A 17,606-nucleotide genomic window follows, 5' to 3' on the forward strand; every position below is an offset into this window, starting at 1 on the left:
GCCCAGTAGCATGGAAAACATAGCAGGGGCTTAAGTTGCAGCTGAGGCCATGAGAGCTGCCCCCATCTGCACCCTCAGAGTCCACAGGTCGCCTCTGCTGAGGCGCCCCCAGAACCTCCCACCTGCCTCTACCTTCCCTAAGCTGTGTCGGGGTTCTAGTTTAGTTGTGACCAAAATGGACTTCACAGTAGACAGAGGTGGCCGAAGTGCCTGCTCTGCCCATACTGGCTGGGTGACTCTGGGAAAGCCGCTTAACCTCTCTGTGCCTTGGTTTCCTCCCCAGTAAAATGGAGCCAGTAATGGCACCTGCCTCTTGGGGTCGTTGTGAGGATTCAAGGAGACGCAGTGAGTGTGCAGAACGCACCTAACAGAACAGCCCTTAGGCGTTGATAACGGGCGGCTCCCAGCTCCCCTCCGAAGCTGTGCCCTCCTCTGGTCAGGGGCCTGAAGTGGTTTCACACCAGCCTCCCTCGTCAGTCATTTACGCCTTAGTATGAACAGGCTGGTCAGAACCTTTTCCAAGGGAAGATGTGGACAGAGGGAGGGGAAAGATGGGGAGAAATCAGTGGACTCCATGAGGAGACGCAAGGAGAAAGAGGGTCCCAGAACAGAAAGGTCTCAGATATAGGAAAGAAGATCTCAGAGATACAGCACTGAGTGGACAAATCAAACTGCAGAATAAAATGTACAGCCGGAGCCCACTTAGGCAGGAAATGAGTAAAAGTGTAGAAAAGACTAGAAGAATCGAGATGCTCTGAATCCGTGCCATGGGTCAGGGCTGGGCTAGGTGCTTTTCAACTATTACCTCATCTGTTCCTCACAACCCCAGGCAGTGACTACTATTATTGCCTTCAATTTTCAGGGAGAAACTGAGGCACAGAGAGGTGAAGTCACTGGCCCTAAGTTACACAGCTGATAAGTGGCAGGAGGGCAGTTTGAACCAGGCAGCCTGGTTCACAGCCCCACGTTTTATCCACTCATCCGGGCACCCCCAACACCCAAACTGTTCACTGTGCTACCTCTGGGGAGAGGCAGTAGAGTGGGGAGGGGGAAAGAGCGGTTTGTATAGTTTCTCATTCCACTTTCGAAGACTTAGCTCCTAGGATGTGAAGATGCGTTACTTGTGTGATTCTTTTAAAACAAGGGAAGAGGAAGTAGGGCAGCTTCTAGGGGTTTGTGAGGGGCCCAACCTGCTTCCAATCATGTCCGAAGTTGGGTCCCCCCAGCTCCACCTGGAGTCTGGCCCGAGCCCTGCCCTGCTCAGCGCGATGGTTGTGAGGCCCCTGAGGACCCCCGGTGAGGATACCGAGTGGCCTCTGGAGGCACAGGCCAGCGTCAGAAGCCACATGCCAGCTGGAGCTGGAGGGCCAGGACCCAGGGCCTAACTCAGTTTCCACTACAGCCCTGACACAAGCCTTCGGAGGGGACATGATTTTCATGGAGGGCCCCCCAAAAAGCCCTGAGCCGAGGCACCTCCCTTCAATTAATTGTGGGGCCTGAACTGCCCTGGGGATTTTTCTGCCTTCCAGATGATTCTTTAAAAATACGAGCAGAGGGCTTCCCTGGTGGCGCAGTGGTTGAGAGTCCGCCTGCCGATGCAGGGGATACGGGTTCGTGCCCCGGTCCGGGAAGATCCCACATGCCACGGAGCGGCTGGGCCCGTGAGCCATGGCCGCTGAGCCTGCGCGTCCGGAGCCTGTGCTCCGCAACGGGAGAGGCCACAACAGTGAGAGGCCCGCATACCACAAAAAAAAAAAAAAAAAAAAAAAATACGAGCAGGAAGCAGAAAATACATAGCCGCCGCCATGAGCCAGCAACTCCCTTCCTAAGTATCTGCCCAGCAGAAAAGCATCCGTGTGGGCACCAGAGGACACAGACCGGAAAGTTCACAGCAGCGCTACACATAGTGGCCAAAACTGGACACCACCCAAACGTCCATCAGCAGGAAGATGGATAAAGAAGTTGTGGTACCTCCATGCCCTGGAACGCTGCTCAGTGATGGAAGTGAACCAACTACTGCTACACACAACTCAGATGACTCCTGCAGACATAACAGCAAACAAAAGAAGGCAAACACGCACACAGCACGATCGATGTACAGACGGTTCAAAAACGGGGGAAACGAATCTTGCGTGTTAGAAGTTAGGATCCTGGTTACTCTTGCAGGGGGAGTGACAGGGAGGTGGCACAGGACAGCCTGGGGTGGGTGTGGGGACTAGGAATGTTCTGTAATATGATGCCGGGGTTGGTGACACGGGAGTGTCCAGTTTATGAAAATACATCCAGATGCTCACTCAATAGTTCGTACACTTTCCTGTAGGTGTGTCCTACTTTCACTAAAATTTTACGTAAGAATGAGGGCAGACCTTAAAGAATGTAAAAGTTGAATGAATTACCCTCTCCCCTCCCCCACCCAAGTGTGGCTACGACTTTAAAATGCCTTTGGTACCAGGCAGCTTCAATGCAACTGCTGGAATGTAGCTTGGGACATCCTCTTTGGAAGAGCAGTTTGGCAATATGTATCAAAGCCTGAAAAAATATCCACTAGCCTGAGGAAGAAATCTCAAATGCAGAAAAGGCTTTTATGCATAAAGATGCCCATCACACTATATAGCGAAAAATAAAAAATAATCTCAATGGCCAGCAATAGGACGGTTAAATTATGTTGTGTTCAGGAATTCCCTGACCATCCGGTGGTTAGGACTCTGCGCTCCCATTGCTGAGGGCCCAGGTTCAATTCCTGGCTGGGGAACTAAGATCCTGCAAGCCACGCAGTCAAAAAACAAAAAACATTATGTTGTGTTCCTCCTCATCAAATGTTGTATTTACAATAAGTAACACAGGGATATGGCAAGTTACAAAAAGTAGGATGCAAAATTGTATATAAAATCTGATCATCATGTACAAATACGTGTAGAAAAACCTCTTGGGAGGAAATATACTAAAATATTGCTGACTTCTTTGGATGATGTAATCATGAGTGATTTTTTTTCTTTTTTGTTTTTTTTTTGTTTTTGCAGTATGCGGGCCTCTCACTGTTGTGGCCTCTCCCGTTGCGGAGCACAGGCTCCGGACGCGCAGGCTCAGCGGCCATGGCTCACGGGCGCAGCCGCTCCGCGGCATGTGGGATCTTCCCGGACCGAGGCACGAATCCGTGTCCCCTGCATCGGCAGGCGGACTCTCAACCACTGCGCCACCAGGGAAGCCCGATTTTTTTTCTTTTTACCTGTGGAATATTCTTCTCTTTCTATAATGAAAATGTATATCTTTCTTTTTTTTAATTAATTAATTTATTTGTTTGGCTGTGTCGGGTCTTAGTTGCGGCGTGTGGGCTTCTCTCTAGCTGTGGCGTGCGGGCTGTAGAGCACGCAGGCTTAGTTTCCCCGAGGCATGTGGGATCTTAGTTCCCCGACCAGGGATCAAACCCACGTCCCCTGCATTGGAAGGCAGATTCTTGACCACTGGACCACCAGGGAAGTCCCTGTATATCTTTCTAATGAGGAAAAATATTTTATACTAATGCTTACGGAGTACTTACTATGCGCCAGGTATGGTTCAAAGCACCTTATTTAATTATCACAATCACTTCATGACATGAGTACCAGTACTGTCCCCCTCACACACACAGATGAGGAAACAGGCACAAAGAGGTTGTCACTTGCCAAAGGTCACAGAGTTAATAAGTGGCGAGGCTGGATGCTGGCAGTCTGGCTCCACCACCCTAGTCCTGGGACTTAAGAGTTGGGCCTTGGTCCTGCACTTGGGACAAGGTAGCCACATTTTATTTTAGGGATTTCCACTGAAGATGCGCCTCTCCCCCCGCCCCCCACCAATCAAAGTGTTTCAGCAGCTGATCTCTTTCATTCCAGCTCAGGGGGCCAGAGGGTGCCCAGGATGAGGGAATGGTCTGGAATCCCCAAACACAAGCAGAAAAAATTCTGCCCTCCCTCAAAGGGCAGAGATAATTTCCTGTATTCCCAGAAAAAAACATATGTCTGGCGGCTGAAACAACAAAGTGTGGAAGCTCAGAGGCCGGGATGCTTGGTTAAGCCATTTATCACATTCTGCACCTCTGTGGTAGGAAGAAGTTTCCTTCTGACCCAGTCTGTTACAAACTACCAGTTGTGTGGGAGCTGCCCAGTCGCGGCCGAGGGGAAATCAAACCAACCACTAAAGGAAGGCCTCCTGAACAGGTGCCGAGGCCCCCGGAAGCAGGGCGAAGGACCCCGAGACCTCCTGGGTGACCTTCCAGCCTTGGGAAGGGAAGAGAGGGGAAGATTCCAGGTCTGGGGTTTGTTTTATCTGCTCTGAGCCCCCTCTGGCCGAGGATGTGGCAAAGGAAGGCCTGATGAACTAGGAAACGGAACGAGAATGTCCACGCAACGCCCTCGCCTTAGGACAGGGCCGTTCCAAATTACCAAGGCAGTCACGGGTCCCTGCAGGGCCTGGCGGGCATCAGTCGGGCCAAACCCAAAGAGAGCTAAGGGTAGGGAGGTGTCATGAGATCCCCAGGAGCCAGCATGCCTTCCCACAAGACGCTATGGGAACTTGGCATCAGAAGGCTTGGGGATGAATCCCAGACTTGGGCCTGACTCAGTGTCTGAGCCTAGCCTCAGCCTTTCCAACACTCAAGTGGGGCTTACCAGTGGGGGAACCTCTCCCAGAGAGCTGCTGTGATCTAAGTTGGGATGCTGGGTGATTTCACCTCTGCAAGGGTGAAATCACGGGCAGAAGGGTGATACCATTCGGTCACTGGTTACTCTCGTTTCATCCATGCCCACCGGGGGCATCCCTGGGTGAGTCTCCTCTTTCTATTCTTAAATTTCTTTTGAGAAAAGGGTCCCATCCATTCCCCCATCCATTGACACACACACACATGCACACACACCCCATAACAAGGCCCCAGGTGGGGGGACAGCACTGCCTAGTGATCACCAGCTTCTGTCTCTCCTTACAGACTGGCCAGAAGCAGAAAGGCCTTGGCCAGCTTTTCCCAATACCAGGCACCCTCTTTGTTTCCTCTCGAAAAGCCTTGGGTTTTAAAAGATTTTCTTTTCTAAAGCTTGTATATTATACATAATTCACTGTATAAAGCTTGTATATTATACATAATTCACTGCGGTGCTATGGGAGAGGCAGGTGGGGAACAGTGAGACCCACCTCTCTAAGTTCTAAAGAGAACGCTTAGCACAGGGCTCAGCGCTGCAGACACTTAGTCATGTGGGTCCTTATTATCTTAGCTGATCCGTGGTTCCTTAGGGGTCATGAAAGGCAACAGTGGGCTCTCCGGATGCTTCCAACATTGAAAAAAAGCAACTGGAATTCACACTTGCCCCGGGTAAGTGTGCACCACAGGACGCTGCAGAAGGCCCCGGGGGTGGGGGGAGTACAGGCAGGGGCTTGTTTCAGACAAGCCTGAACACAGGCAGGAGGTGGGGAGGAGGGAGAGGAAGGAGAGGGGAGACGAAGGGCAGCCACAGGAGCTCCCGGCCTGCTGAGTGGCCTCCAGGGCCCAGAGCTCAGGCCCATCAGCCTGAGGACCCAGCTCACATCCCACAGGAAAGGGTGGGAGCCGGCACCTCCTGGCTGGCCTGGGGCGAGGCAAGGCAATTGTGCGGCAAGGCGGGTAGCTTCAAAGGCAATCCCAGATCAGAGAGGTGCCTGTCTTGTCCCATAGGGATCAGCTGGACCCTGGCATGAGGCCTATCCCCGGAGGGCTGCCACTGGGCTTTGAAGGATCGGGGGCCAGGGGGACATGTGGCTGAGGGAAGCACGGAGGGAGAAACCAGAAAGGTCCTGGGAGATGTCCACCCTGGGATACGCAGAGACTCAGCCCAGCCACCCATGCAGACCCTCTGCTGTCTGTCTGTTTCTGTCTCTCACACACAGATACACACGTTGCAGAATCCCTCACCCTGCCGCTCAGTGGGCAGCCACCTGTCTCCTGGGTTAGAGTAGGGCAAGGGGGCTGAAACCCCCTTCTTCCCCTTCTCCCCTGCACCCCCAGTCCTGGACACCCCATCCCCTTGAACAGCCTGCCTGTGGCCACACTGCTTTGTTCTCCAGTTGTTTCCTAATCACCTCCAGTCTCCCCAGCTACAAGGAAGCTCCAGAGAAATCAGCTTTCTTCTTTAGAACCTCCACCCGATCCTAGCCGGCAGACTTCCCAGAACAAGGCTCAGGGCCCTGGGAGGCTGCTCATCCAACCCCCGTCACGTGCTCAATTACCACCTGTTCACGCATTCAGCAGACACTCCAAGGCCCCACGATGGACCAGGCACTGCACTCAGCACATGACCTCTATCAGATCTCACCAGTTCCCCACAGACACTTCACGGGACAAACAGAACCTCTGCAGATGAGAAAACCAAGACTCAGAAAGGTTAAGGGCCCTGTGCAAGGCCACACTGCAAGAGCATAGTGAAGTGTTCCAGGCCAGCCCAGGTCTCCCTCAGGTGTGCGACCACCACCAGCTCCAGTCCCATGAGGTAACCAGGGGTCCACAGGGAAGATCCCCGTAGATAGATGGATTATTGTTCCCGTAAACTCCCAGCCCTGCCTCACCCCCTCACCCTGCGTTGCCCTCAGTGAACCCTCCAGAGGGTCCCAGAGAGGCCTGCACACCCCTCGGCCCTCCTGGATGCCCAGAACACAGGCCAGGCCCCGCCCACCTGCAGGCTCTCCTCTTGCCGAACAGCCAAGACAATCCAGGCCCAGGGCTCAGGAGCCCACATATCTGGACCTCACTGAGGCGGTAACGTGGCCACACGAGGGCCTCAGGGGGAAATTATATCAAACTGGCTGGACAGAAATGCGATTACATGGACCAGAGATCTGGCACTGGACGGCAGCAGAGCTGGACGTGCAGAGGGAGGGGCAGGGTGGGGAGTACAGCCACAGATGGCACCCCAGACAGGAAAGGGGCCTGGAGAGCAAGGGGAGGATTTCCAGACGGGTCTCCGAGGGCTTCAGGCCCCATGTGACCTCCCCCGCCCACCCCAGCCCACCTGATCCCATCCCCCTGCTGAGGGAAGCTCAGCTAAGTTTCGGTGGATGCTAGGTCCACCCATAAGGTCACCGATACCCCCACCAGGGAAGATGAGTCCCAAGGCTCCGCCTGATTGGTCACCGTGTACCATCATGGATCTGGGGCCCGGGAGTTCGGACCCTCTGGAATGAGTCTGTTCCGAAAGGGCAGAGTGGGATCGAAAAACCGCGTCTGGCTATATCACGACCCAGCTGTGTGACCTCAGACACGTCCTGCCCCCTCTCCCAGTTGGACCCCTGGTTGATCACGTGAGGAGGCTGGAAGGGCCGTGGTGGCCCCCTTCCTGCTCTGTCCAGGAAGGTGCAGGGTTTGGGCAGCATGGATGGGTCTGGGGCCGGGTGGCCGGGGAGCCAGCCTACAGGCCCGTGACAGGGAGAGCCGGGCGCTGCTTTCCAACACTCAGGAGCTCCCTCTCCAGAACTGTGGCAGCACTGGAGACCCAGTCTTCGATCGTCCATCTCCTCAGAAGAGGAGGATGCAGCCCAGGGGCAGCGAGGAGCGGGCAGCCGGCACACGGAGAGGCTTCTGGCTTCCAAACCTGAGCTGCCCCAGGCCGGGCGCCTGGCTCCTAACCCCCGCCCTTGGGGGCTTCCTCTGCTTCCTCCCTGCTGCGAAGGCCTCTCCAATCTCTGCTTGTCCACTGCAATGAACTCCTACTGCTTGGCTTCCTTTTTAAGAATTTAATCTGCCTCTGAGGACTTCAAAAACAACCTCTTTAAAACTGAAGTATCCAGGCTTTGCCTAATAAAAGAAGGCTTTGGAAGACTGCAGGGGAGAAAGAAGGAAGAAAAACACCTAGGAGCCCTGACAACTGCGTTACATTCACAGAAGGTGGCCTATGGTCTCCGGGAACAAACCAGCAGGCGTTTGTTACTACTGGCACTGAGCGATTCCTATGCACCAGGCGCGGTTCTGAGTTGATACATGTTACTGATGTAATCCTCCGAGCACATACTACTGGGGAAGTAGTAGTATATCCCCCACTTCACAAGGGGACAACTGGGGCAGAGAGGCTGACAACTTGCCCAAGGTTGCACGTTGGTAGGCAGTGGAGCTGGGGAGCCTGGTCTGCGTACACAACCTCCGCAGACACAGGTGAGTGCACAGGGGCACGGCAGCAGGCTGGGTGCCCAGGCGGGGAGTCAGTCCAGAAAGGGCCTGAGGAGGCAGGTAGGGAGTCGTAAGCCCATCAGCGGAGGGGCCCGGGGCTAGGCAGGTGGGGCTGGATGTTCCCTGCAGCTGCGGTCCCACCCCTCACCCACCCCCCCGGCTGCATCTCAGCCTTCTGAGTCCGCTCCCCGGAAGATGGCTGGGTTTAGTGGAATGCTCATGTGCTCTGGACCTGACAGACCAGAGTTCAAGTCTGGTTTTGCCACTTTCCAGCTGTGTGACCTGGGACAGGTACTCAACCTCTCAGAGCCTCAGTTTCCCCATCTGTAAAACAGGATGGCAGTAATGCCACCTCCTTCAGAATAGGTGAGGGGATCAAAGGAGCTGAAGTGCACCTAGCGGGTGGCCCCTGAGGGTTAGTTCCCTGGCCGGATGAGCAGAGTCCATCCGGATGGAGTTTGGATGGAAGAGGGCCATTTAAGCCTTCACCACTCAAAGCAAGAGCCACAGGCATCACATCCCCGAGAGCTGGTTAGAAATGCAGACGCTCAGGCCCCAGCCGAGACCTACTGAGTCCGAATCTGCACTTTAACGTGGGCTCCTAGGACATCTGTGGGCACGTTAAAGTCACTTGACTTGCTGCCTCCTGGGGGCTCGATCACGGGCTGGCTCCAGGTGTGACAGGTGGGCGGGGAGAGCTGGGAGGTGGAGAGAGATCCTTGAAGGGACAGGCACAGGCCTTCTGAGCAGCACAGTGAACCTGAGCAGACAACCCAAACTCTCAGGCAGGCCTAGGAGCCAAGGTGGAGGCGGGAATGCAGGGCCCCAGGCCATCTCCGGACTCGGGCTTACTCGGTGCTGGGGCTCTGGCTCGGGCAGGAGGGGCAACAGTCTGCAGGAACTGACTGGAAGCTGATATGGTTCCCAGTGGGAAAGCAACCCAGACAGGCCGTGTGAGACACACCTACTCACACACGCTCAAGCATCTCCTACACACACACACACCACCCCAGGACTCAGCTGCCCAGAGAACAGCTCCAGCAGAGAGCAGACAACCTCGAGGACAGGCTGTGTCTGCACGCTGTGCGTGAGGCGTGGGAGACTCTGGGGCCCTGCAGCGGGCCTGGGAGACCACTCTTCCCCCAACACTGCTCTGCCCCTCCCCACCCCGCCTAAGCCCCAAACCCAGCTGAGTGACAAGAAACCCAAGTCCTGCTCACCTGAGCTTAAGAGGGACCCACATTCTAATTGGTCACCTGCAACATGCCTGCTGACAGTCCCCCGCCCCAGTGCATGAAACCCACCACCCCAGGTTGCTGGGGGGTAAATAGCCGGGTGGAGCGCTGACCTCAGGGCCCCCCCGAGAGGCGGCAACACACTGCGGATAGAGGCCGCACCCATCTCCCACGCACACAATCACGCGAGCATAGCAAAGCCCACCCTCTCCCTGACCACACAGCTTCAGGAGTGGCAGGGACCCCCATCCCCCCGGCCCACGGGTGGGTAACACTCTCACCTATACACCCTCATCTTCAGCTCAGAAACACACACCCACTGACCTCTGTCACCTCCGCGGGCTGGACGGCCAGGGGCCCCCAGGCTCACACGGGCTCCAAAGAAATCCTAAAATGTGGGGCCTCAAGCAGGCCTAGATGCCCAAGAAAGAACGATTGACTAGGGGGTCAGTGGGGGCTGCTGCAGGGTGCGTGATGTCACGGGTTCTGGAAAGGCCCTTGGCCCCAAAATACCTCCCCTCCGGGTCTGGAAATCCCTCCCAAACCTGTAAGAGTCACTGCCGGGAGAGGCTCCCACCTGAAGCCCTTGTCAGCTCACAGCCCTGGGAGAGGCAGCTGACAGCTGGCCTGAGAGCAGCGGAGGAGGGGCAGCCACCGACCATCCTTCACCCGGTCTGCTAGCTCCCACCAGGAGGGGGCACCCTGCCCTCCCAACACCCCAGAAGGCCGGTTCCAGAGAAGCCAGCAAATCTTGGCCAGGCAGGAGGGGTCCAGCAAGCAGAGGAGCTTTAAGCAACACACCCACCCCCCGACATATGTGCCAGGGGACATCAAGTCTCGCCCCAACAGTCCCCTCGAGGAAGGCAAAGAGCTGGTGACAAGGAGGTGGGGGGAGCCCTGAGTGATGAGCGCTGGGGGACAGAAGGGGGAATTAACCAGGTTCCAAAATAGCACTGCTGGTTCTGCCTCACTTCACCCTGCGCAATGTCTGCCAGCTTCTGCTTTCGGTCTGACTCATGCCCGGTGGGGGCAGGACAGGGCAGCCGGAGCAGGCAGGGGCCACTGGACAATCACAGACTGACTCCCCTTGCTACCCGCACCCACCCGGTGGCTGGGCCTCCTCCCCAGCCCCAGCCCGGTGTGAGCTGGGCTTCTGGGAATGGTCCGTTGGGGCACAAAATCCAGGGGTCCCTTGCCTGGGTCCTTGCCTAGCCCTCGCTCAGCCCAGGACTTCCCCAGTGGCAGCCGCCCCAGACCCAGAACTCAGCTTCTCGGTTGCCCTGCCCGGGTACCCGGCTGACACCTCTACCCCATCTCCCTCTGGAAGTCAGAGGAGACCTCTCCCCCCAACAAAAGAAATGACCTTGTACAGCAATGTCCCCCCACCCCAGGCACCTGGAGTGAGGGAGCCGCCTCCACCTGCCCCATCCAGCCCCCCCAACACACACAGGTATGAGATGCACCCTACGGTGGTCTCACTCTCAAACCGCACACAGCGGCCCACCCACCCCTTTTGCTGTCCTGAAACGCCACAAGAAGCGCTTGCCCTTTGCCGGGCAGGGAGAGGAACCCAGTGCCCTGGCTTTTGTGGGTGTTGGGTGGGGGAGGAGCATCAGTCACTCTGCTCTCCCCACTCACCGTCTCCCCCAACCTGTGTCCTTCTGTCTCCCCAGCTTCCCCCATGGGGGTAAGACTCGGGCAGCCGAGCTGCAGCTGCAACTTCTCCTCCTCCCCCGGTCAAAGATGCTTAAGCTCCGTCCTGAGACAAAGCGAAAGCCTCACCCCTCACCGTAAGCGCCCCCTTTCTGACCTCGCGCGAATGTCTCCGATGTCCTCCCAGCCCTCACACCGACACGCCTGCCCCGAATAAGTACAGCCATCTTTCTATCCAAGTGGGGCAGGTACACGACTGACGTTTGCTCTGCCAGCGCTGGCCCTGCCCACGGGGTGGGAAACAGATGCCACGGGTAAGTAGGAGGAGAATGTCAGAGGGAATGAGCTCGGCCAGCCCAGGCCAACACACTCCTGCCCCCGCCGCCCTGGCACACGCGCCCTGACCAAACCTGGTTTGGAAGCGAAAACATCAAGGGGAAAGTCTGTGGGTGGCGGCTGGAGAGATGAGTCAAAGGGACTGGGACTTGGCAGTCCTGCCTGTGGCCCAATACGGAGTTTGGAGCATGTGTTGTGTGTGCTCCCGCCAGGCCCGGCACCTGCCCCAGCCCTGTTGCCTGCCCTCCCCTGCCCCTACAGCAGGCGGCCTTACCTACACACCACCTCCCTTTCTTAACTCTGCCCCCTCCCGGGGCCCTACAAGGCAGGAGAAAGTAGTGGGAGTGCAGTCTGAGGGGTGGGGGCAGGAGTCAAGAAGGAGGAGGCCCCTCTTCAGGAAGCAGGCACCAGGCAGGGCTTTCACCAGGGACAAAGAAGGGTGCCCATGAATAAACTCACCCCCCCTTCCCCCTGCCATTGCACCGTGAATTGCATCCTGTTCCCCATAGAGCTCGGAGGGAGGGCGCTAGAAGGCTCAGTTCCCGACTGAAGAAGGCAGCCACGTGGCAGCCATGGGGCTAGTGGCCCCATGAGGGAAGAGGCAGGGGCAGCGAGAGAAAGGAAAAGGAAGTCAGAAAAACCGCTACAATCACAGTCTCGACAGAGCCGGGAGGTGACTCAAAGGTGGCCCAAGCTCTGTGGCCACCCAGTCTGTCGGCCCCGCCCCCAGCCTGTTGGCCCCGCCCTCTAGGAGAGAACGTAGAGCTCAGAGATGGGCGGAAAGGGCTGCCGCGTCTGGCGGACCAATGGGAAGGACCTCCTTCACGCTGGATCCCTTTCCTCTGCTGTGAGCATCTAGAGGGATCCTGGCAGCTTCCTCCTCTTATGGTGGCACCCGGCACATAGTAGGTGCTCCTTAAGTATCTGCTGAATGTAATGAATGTGGTACCGGTGACTGGCCCCAGTGGGAAGGGTCTGCCTGGGGTAGAGTGGCGGGCGTGGGGTGGAGTGGCAGCTTCGTGGGCATGGAGAGAGGAGGGCTGTAGGAAGGGGGTTTGGCCAGAGGCACACTCCAAGGGACTGGCCGGGCCACCACACCTGGGTTCGGTGAGCGCGGCAGAGGCTGTCAGGGCCCCTGGACACTCCCAGTCCCTCCTGCCCACCTGAGCACCTCCGACTGCTAGCACCTGCACGCATCTGTGCCAGAGCCAATGGAGGCGGCACCCGCCCTCCCCCGGCCAAAGACCAGGGGGAGCCAGTAATAAACCCCCAATTCCCTCACCCATCCCGCGGCTGGGAAGCTCTAAAGCACGTTCTCCAGAGATCCGCACTGAGACAGCCTGGTGCCCACAGCGGTCACCTGCTCCCGAACACACGTCTCACTGGCTTCCTTCCCCTCTGTGTCTCACTCAGCCTGCTCCACTAGCCATGCTTCCTGGGGTCACTTCCCAAGTAGACTGCCTGCACTCACAGCCCTGTCTCGGCCAATGGGGCCCGAGGAGGCAGTTTCAACCTGAAATTGTGCAGCTAACTCCACAGCTTAGAAAGAAAGGCCGATAAAGGGGGCAGAGTAAAATGGGGGCTGGGTGTCCTATGGACAAACTGGGAGACAGGTGCCCAAGAGCCCAGTCGCTGGGGGAGACTGGTGGGGCTGAATGCAGTGGCCAAGCACATACCTAGAACTTTCCTACCTGTGGAAGACAGGACTGCCCTCAGAAGCAGAGCTAGCCTGATGAAGAGAAGAAACAGGCACGTGCTGGGTTGCAAGTGACGTGATCAAGAAGCCTCCACTACAGGGGCAGCAATGGCAACACTAGGTTACCAGTAGCAAATGCCAGTACAACTGGAAGCCCAGAATAGCCTCCCACCCCAGGCTGCTCCTAGGATGGAACTATGGAACTCCAGCATTCCAGAACCTGAGCGTGCCCGTCCGTTCATTCAATAGCAAAGCTGTTATGTTCCACGCTCAGAACGAGGCCCTGGGGACACCCAGGGAGGCCATCTGATCCCACACTATGAACATGTGTTTTGAAGCAGGTAGAGCTGAATCCCAGATCACTTACTGGCTGCGTAACCTTCAGCAACTTACTTAACTCACAGCATCCTAGTATCCTCAGGTACAAAATGACGCTAGTGTCCATCTTGGAGAGTTTCTATAAGGATTAAACGTAAAGCATCTAATTTGGTGCTCAGTAAATATCTGGTAGATGCATGGATGGATGCATGGATGAATATAATAAATGAAGTGACGGACAGACAGATGGATGAATGGGTATGATGGATGGATAGACGGATGGATATGATGGACAGATGGATGGATGGATGGATGCATGGATGGACATAATGCATGAAGTGATGGATGGATGGATGGATGGATGGATATAATGGATAGATACATGGATGGATGTTTGACAGGAGACAGAAGAGACACAGTAGTTTTCTGCAGTCTGGTTCCCATGCAGTTCAATATCCTTTTAGGCTAAATTTAATAACAGGAAAATGAAGGCCCATCACTCTCTAATTTATCTGTTAGAGAAATCTGTATCTCCATTCATCAGGTGGACAAATGCTACGTAAATTCTTCCTAAGGAGCCTTAGCCACACTATTGGCTGGGGGTGGGGGTGGGTCATTCCCTGAAGCGGGTAGCGGGCTATGTCAGAACAGGGTGTCCTGGCTTGGTCACCATCACACGGGTTCCCACCATGTGGTCACACCATGCCTGTATCCCTCTCCCCTCAAGTCCAAGTCCAGCCAACCCCAATCCCAGGGAAGATGGGTCAGGGGCCAGGGAGAGGAAGGGGACAAGAGCAGGCAGGGGGAGCAGGCCGGTACAGCTGAGCAGAGAAGGCCAAGAACGGAGCGTGGATATGTGGGCTGGGGGTGCATAGGGATTGGAGAGAAGGGACTGAAGAGCAGAGAGAGGGTTTATTGTCTTTGGAGAAGTGAAGAACACTTGGACAAAACAAAATGGACTAAGCAACAAAGAAAGGTCATCCCCCTGCTTCATCACCCCCAGTGGCTCCCCACTGTCCACCAGATAAAGTCGTAACTCCCTAGATGGGCCTTTAAGGCATCCAGGATCCCCCTGTCCTCACCAAGTCCTGGGCTCAGGGGGTTTTCTCACTCTCTCCCCAACACAATCGACGCCTCCAGATGTACCCCCTGCCCCATCCTCCATCCACAGATTGTCTAATGCCTGTGCATCTCAGGAAGCCCTACTCTAGGGCCACCTCTTCCAGGCAGCCCACCCTGACTCTACCGTCCTCTGATAACCATTTGAAAACAATTACTTAATCTGCTCCAAGCCAGGCTCTGTGCCCGACGACGCCAAGATACAGAGATGAGTAAGACAGTCCCTGTCCTCACCGGTACGCACAACCTAGTTTGGAAAAAACAGCATTACCTGACATCATATATTGTACTTCTTCTACTAGAATGACTACTACCACTATGACTACTACCAATAAACCTGAACTGAGCACTTACCATTTGTCAAGAACTGTTCCTAAGGGATTTGCCATGTCTTAATTCATCTGCCCTTCTCAACAACACTGGGAAGTAGGAAATATTAGTGTACCCATTTTATAAATGAGAAACTGAGGCACAGAGAAGTTACTCTGCCTAGTTTTCTCAGCTGTAGTAGAAACTCCCTGAGGGCCGTCCCCAGGCGTTCTCTTTCTTGGCATCTCCCAGGGAGAAGGCACTCAGACATGGCCCTTCTGGGTTTGACGTGCCCTGCTGTGGCCTTGGATGAAGATGTGTTGGCTGTCTTGGGGGACAGCATAATCAGAGTAAGCTGAGCCCAAGCAGACTGGGAAAGCAGACAAGACTCCAGAGTGGGGTGAGAAGGGAGCTGGCCTTGGTGTCCCTTTCCAGCCTCTCTCTTCCCCACCTGTCCCCAAGGCCCAGCCCTGGCACTGCACAACCGTGTGGTCCCTGCAAACTGCCCTGTCCATTTGCTGAGAGGGCTGAGGTGTCACCAAGGGGGAGCCAGGCCTCGTGCCCGCGATGGGCAGGGGACAAGGAGGCTGGGCCGAGAAGAAGGGAGGCGCTTCAGCTCTGCCCAAACCCATGGGGTCGGAGGTCATGAGTGGATAAGCTGAGACCCATGGAAGTTGATTCTGGGCACCCTCCAGCCTGGCCTGAGGGGCCTGGGCGCTAGGCAGAGATGGGACCCCCTCGCAGCCTAGAGCTAGGCTGCCCCCTTGGCAGGTTCTCTGGCCTCAGAGGCCCCTTCAGGCTGGGAAACCTGAGGAGATGGGGCAGCTCAGGACAGACTCTAAGAATAGAAGCAACAGGAGGCCTTGGTCTAGGTTGGGAAAAGGGAACTTCCCAGCCAGCCTATGGAGCATAGGAAAAGGAGATGAGGGTCCAGGTCTCAGCCCTGGCCACACCTCACCTCTACATTCTTACGCCCTGCCAAGAAGCACAGGGGATGTTCAGTGCCGGTGGGGCAGGGAAACTGAGGCACAGAGCCGCCTTCCGACTCTGGAGACTTGCTCTGCCTGTCCAGCCACCAGTATCATCCTTGAAAACCACCACGCTTCTCACGAGCACACGGCTCCAGACCCTACTATTCCAGGGTCCCCTTCCACCCTGGGGACATGTACTTTCCAGAAAGTAGCCTGCCTAGCTCCTCAACGTTGGTCTGGGGAAAGAAGGATCACTGCCTTTCCCCCAGCCCTGACCTGGAGACTGGGTATGTAGCACAGTAAGGGGTGCAGAAAAGACTCTGGACCAAGGTTGCCTGAGCTCGAACCCCGGCTCCATCCCTTGCTAGCTGTGTGCCCTTGGGCAGGCTACTGCAGCCTCTCGGGGTCTTGATGCCCCATGTGAATGGGGGACAGTGCTCCCTGCCCTGTATCCACAGTTGACAAAGAAACAAATGTATGCCTTTGGCTCCTCAGGGCGCCTCAGCTCGGGGCACCCTCACTCACAGCCTAATCGCCAGCCCTCCCTCCTCCTCCCCGGGGGCCCAGTGGCTCGGGCCCTGGCAGGGGGTGCTGAGGAGCTGACGGAGCCACTGCTGTTGATGGAGCTGGTGCCAGGCCCATGGCGGGCACAGGGCCCAGGCGTACAATGGGGCTGTGTGTGCACCCAGCGTTAGCCCGGAGCAGAGCTGGGCAGGCCGGCATCTGGGGCCAGGCCAGGAATTCATTTCCCTGGAGAGGGCCTCCCCACCCCCTCCCAGGCTGCCCAGCGCCCCCCCTCACAGTGGGGGGGGGGTTGTGGGAGGCACCACCCACTCCCCCAGCGAGCCGGGCACTGGAATGGGGACGTGCGCTGGTGGCGGGCACTGGGGAATAGGGACTCCTGAGTCCAGCTGCCAGGCTGGGCCGCTCACTTGTGAGGCATTTGGGCCCCATTATGTAATCTGGGGCTGCGGCAAAGGGAAGGTGAAGTCTGCAGAGGCCAGAGGACACCAGAGAGGTCTGCTGCGACCCCTCCCCGCGCAGAGGGCCTCACTCCTCCCTCCCCAACTTTCTGAGCCTGGGCCGGTGCCCCAGGAGAGGAGCCGGCTCAGTCCCCGGGGGAATGAGTCACAGGCAGTGGCTGCAGCCAGGATGGCCGGAGCCGGGGAGACGGTGGGCAGGTGGAGCCTCTCCTCACCCCTCCCCGCAGGTCTCCTCTGGCTGGAAAACCACTCGGCTGGTGTGGGGTGGTGACCACGGCGTCCCAGGCTGGGCCTCTGAAGGCCACTTCTTCTGCCGCAGGGGCTTAGCTGTGCCGGGCTTGGGGGCGCACTGCCTTCTAGAGCTGCAGGCATGGACCACGCCCCCGCCCCAAATGCCACTGAGAGGAGGGTCAGACTGCAGGTCCGGGCAGCCCCCTACCCCAGAGTGAGATACAGGGTCTGAGGTGAAGGAGGAGGGGGCCATGGGCCTCTGGTGAGTGGGGGCAAAGGAGGAAGCCAGGCCACCCTATACCTCAGGTCGTGGCTAAAGTGGGGAACTGGGGAGGGGCCCCTTTGCATGAATCACTTTCCATTCTCTTCAGAGCCCAGGAAGCTCCCAGCAACAGGAGATAAGTGCCCTCGCTCCCTGGCCGGCTGGATTCACACACCCTTTCACACCCACTCACAAGGACACAAATGTGTCCCTATTTGGCGGCCACCCACACTCGCAGAGGGTCACACACAAAAGTCACGGTGGCGGCCCCGGCCCAGCGGACATGGTAGGTTGCCCACCCTTCCTCTCACACCCACAGCCCCCCACATCCCCAC

At 56.7% G+C, this 17,606-nt stretch overlaps 1 protein-coding gene across 4 annotated transcripts in view; it reads right to left on the minus strand.

The window, feature by feature from the left end:
- The window catches only part of TFEB (transcription factor EB), a 49,539-nt gene that overhangs the window by 11,714 nt on the left and 20,219 nt on the right, over positions 1 to 17,606 (minus strand). Inside the window, exon 1 of one of the 4 annotated variants that reach the window (XM_060308139.1) lies at positions 11,204 to 11,352. The exons of 1 other annotated variant lie outside the window; for it this stretch is intronic. The gene's annotated coding sequence lies outside the window, so the exon portion shown is untranslated. Of the gene's footprint in view, positions 1 to 11,031; positions 11,143 to 11,182; positions 11,353 to 17,606 lie in introns of those variants that run through there. 2 more of the 4 variants (XM_060308140.2, XM_060308142.2) reach the window with 2 other exon arrangements.

Source organism: Globicephala melas, chromosome 11 (genome assembly GCF_963455315.2).
Source record: "Globicephala melas chromosome 11, mGloMel1.2, whole genome shotgun sequence".
In the NCBI taxonomy this organism is placed as follows: Eukaryota; Metazoa; Chordata; class Mammalia; order Artiodactyla; family Delphinidae; genus Globicephala; species Globicephala melas.